The sequence below is a fragment of the Triticum urartu genome, chromosome 3 (genome assembly GCF_003073215.2).
Source record: "Triticum urartu cultivar G1812 chromosome 3, Tu2.1, whole genome shotgun sequence".
Taxonomy (NCBI): Eukaryota; Viridiplantae; Streptophyta; class Magnoliopsida; order Poales; family Poaceae; genus Triticum; species Triticum urartu.
The window spans coordinates 382,453,777-382,457,657 of record NC_053024.1 but is presented as its reverse complement, the minus strand read 5'-3'; the positions used below and the strand labels follow the sequence as shown (position 1 = coordinate 382,457,657).

The window sequence follows — 3,881 nt, the reverse complement described above, 5'->3', positions numbered from 1 at the left end:
TCTTTACGGTATTAAGTCAATTTTGAAAATGGCTAAAAATATATATTTGCTATAATTTCTACAAACTTTATCGGAATGGGGCAAATAATATACCGTTGAAAAGCTATGGAAAATGCGAATTTTTTTCATGTTGATAGTTTTCTCTGATTCCTAGCTGTTTTCAAGTAATTTTGAAAACAGTGAGATCATGTGTTCTGCCTTTATCGCGAAACACATTCTTCGAAAACGCACCGCGTGAAGAACTTGAACTTCTCAGAATATCTACTTGAACTAAACTCTGTTATTATGTGTTTTTTGGCTCGTAGCTCTCCATCCACTCACCGGAATTGAGCAAGTGATATACCGATCGAAAACTGTTGTAAACACACAACTTTCCCGTGTGGATCATTTTTTCATACTCGTGATAGTTTTAGAAGTTTTTCATCTGAAATTCATTCAGTATAGTAGTTGAACTTCCTGCTGTTTTCACGTTGAACTTCTGTGACGTATTTTTGTTTTTAATTTTCTCATCCATTCGTCAGTGTTACACAAATGATATTACTTTTGTACAAACCTCTCTCAAAATAATTTTTTTAACTCTCTCTGACCGAGGACTTGAACTTACACAAATGATATTCCTGCCGTTTTGGAGTAAATTAGAAAATGACGAGATCATAATTTCTGCCTTCATCATGAATGGAAATGCATTGTGTGAAGTAGTTGGACTTCTCGGGCATGTTTGTTTGAACTTCACTCTATTTTTGACGTGCTGTTTTTTGCCCGTAACTCCGAAACCACTTAACGGAATTGAGCACATGATATACCGATGAAAAGCTATTGAAAACACGCAACTTCTTCGTGTTGATCAGTTTTTCATACTCACAACGGTTCAAAATATTTTTTTGAATGCGTACAAATATGTTTTAACGGTATACATAAAACTTTTAAACCATTCATCGGAATATAGCATATAATATATTGTTGAAAAGCTTATGAATAGGAGCATCTTTTTCATGTAGACAGACATTACAATTTTTTGTCTTGAGAGCAGTTTTTAAAATGAAAGAACAAAGTTGTTTTTTACATGTAATTGAAGGTCGGACGTCTCGCCCTAGAGATCTTGAACGTGAACTTCTTGCAACAAACCTTTTAAGCTTTTTGTTTTCTATTCATATATTCCTATCTGAAACGCATTCCGTGTAGTAGTTGAACTTCCTGCTGTTTTCACCTTGAAATTCTGTCACGTATTTTTGTTCAACCTCTCTCACAAGAATTTTTGAACTTTTCTCGGGCTGAGCACTTGAATTTTTAGTAACAAAACTTTCGGCCTTTGCTTTTTTCATTCTTTTTTCATACAAATGCACACTGTGTAGTACGTGAACTTCTGGCAGTTATGAAACCGAACTTCTCTCGGTTACGTGAAAATATCTCAGTATTTTATAGATAGTGAATTTCTCTACCTCTTTTACTTCTAGGTTCTTTTAGAAACAGGAAAATTTGGTTTTAAAAAATTAAACTAGACTATTTTTTTAATTTCACTATCTTCATTTTCTAATAAATATTGAACTTCTTGTTATTATAATTTGAACTTCTAGTTTTTTTAGAAATGACTAAAATCCATTTTCTCTATATTTTTTGAACCGCTCTATTTCTTAAAGTTGAACTTCTTGGTTTATTCATTGTTAACGATGGAAATTATAGTTTTATAATAACATTGAGCTGCTCCGTTATTTAAATTTGGCTCCTAGGTTTTTTTAGAAACGAGGCAATTTTGTTTTCTTGTTAAAAAATTGAACTATTCCGTTATTTCATTTTGACCTTCTTGGGGTTTTTTTAGAATTTGAAAAAATATATCTTTGTTACAACATCAAACACCTTTGTTATTTTATTTTTAATTTTTGTTTAAAAAATATCAACAACACATGGCTCACTACATTTTTTTGTTTGCACTAGTTTTACTATATGTGAACTTGTCCTTATTTTATATCTGAACTTCTCACATGAAACTAATGTTTTTATTGTACAAAGTATGTGTTGCCAGCTACATTGGTGAGACACAGATGCATAATTTTGTGTAGAAAAACATTGGATCCCAAAGCACTTTGTATCTCTCAAAAGAATGTGTCATTCACCTTTTTTTGTCACACAAAATGTCTCCGGAGTACATAGACAGAAAGGACACATTAAAGATTTCCACAATTTCCATGTCTCTCTCTCCATGAAACACAAGCCTCGATAGAAGCACACAATAAGAATTAGCACTTCAAAGCGGTGATGCATTTTGGAGAAGAAAACTCCTTTTTCCCATTCACTTTTTGAAGGGCCCATGAAACTGAACCAACTTTTTTGCAGCAATAGATACTATTGAACTTCAGACAAAAAGTCATTTTGAAACAATACATGGTCATAACAACAACAGGGAAGCGAGATTTCTGCTACATGAGCAAATTCAAAGCAGTAGTGATTTGATCATTTGTGTTCAAACTTAGTTGGGTTCACAACATGAACTTCAGAAAAAAATCTACACATCATACATCACAACACGCAAGCAACACACCCAGCGCTCACACAAACGCTAGCACGCACACACATCAGTGCATGAACAAACACATTTAGCACACATCATATGCCTTGCTCAGGGCACACTCGGAGGGTGTTGGGGGACTGGCCGCGGAGGCCGTGAGGACGCAACGCAGACATGGCGGCGGACGGGATGCAGAGCTCAGGGCAGATGGTGGTCGCGACAGCGCCCCATCCAAAAACGAGATTGCACACCACACAGTGCGTTGACTCCATGGATAAGATGCTAAAAGCAAGTAGTGCAAGTGATTAAGGACTCCGACGACTGCTCCTGCAGCAAAGAGGTAGAAGTTCAGTTTCATGTGAACTTCAGATTCAGAGGTGCTTCTCTTCCTCTATGGGTGTCCGTACTAGCAAAAATTCAGAAAAGAAAATAGTCGCGAGGAGGAATGCTAATGTTGCTGCACCTAGAGACATGCCGCGGGAGTGAGTCCCTGCGAGAGCAGGTGTCGGTGGCGTCCGTCAATGGAGGAGGTGAAGGCGCGTGCTATCCTCCGGCATCGGGGATGTGGTGCGGCAGCGGTGCCGGTTGTGGCAAGGTGACGGCGGCCTTGCCGGTTGGGGCGGGTGGGGCAGGGCGGCCCTGGGGTTACAGCGCCGGTTGGGGGCAGGGTGGGGCGGCGGAATCACACAGGGAAGGTAGGGAGGGCTGCGACGTTGCACGGGGAAGGTGAGGTGGGGCGGCGGCGCGGAGGGGATGGCTGGGAAGGTGGGGCGGCAGCGCGCGGAGATAGGCGAGGAGCAGCGGGCGGAGGCGATGGATGGATGCTAGGGCAGACGGATCCCGGCCCGCAGAGTGCGCACGCGAGGTTACAGGCGACGACGGTGGCGGTTTCGGGGGCTGGTGGGTGGGGGCACCGGGGAGTTGGTGGGTGGGAGTTGGGGATGGACGGAGTGCGGGAGGTGGGGGACCGGCGGTCGTCTTTTTCTCCGTTCCATCTGGTTCGGGAGTTCGGGAATGTCGGATCGGCTCCTATATAGGGGCATTGTGATCCAAATAGTTATTGTAATCCCATGATTAGAATAGTGCCACTATATATATATATAGTGTTACTATTCATCATCCAGTGTGCAGAATAAGTTATTCTTCACCCGAGTTAATCTTACGATCATTTCATAATTAAATTACATTTGGAATTCAAATAATTACATTCCTATTGATTCACTACGTAAAATTTGACATAAGAAAATAAAAAATATAGGTCATAAGACAAGAAAATTTGCAGTTTATGTGTTTTCTTACGTAAAATTTTAGACTATATTTTTACGTTTGTAATTTTATATAACATAAAATATTTTTTACAGTGATTATATATTTTCTT

General features: G+C 39.6%; 1 long non-coding RNA gene across 1 annotated transcript; it reads right to left on the bottom strand.

The window, feature by feature from the left end:
• Nucleotides 1–2,376: 2,376 nt before the first annotated feature.
• On the bottom strand, nucleotides 2,377–3,482 carry LOC125548386. Its single transcript, XR_007301059.1, has 2 exons — nucleotides 2,967–3,482; nucleotides 2,377–2,830 (listed from the first exon to the last, which is right to left on the bottom strand). It is a non-coding gene; the product is annotated as an uncharacterized LOC125548386 (long non-coding RNA).
• Nucleotides 3,483–3,881: the final 399 nt, after the last annotated feature.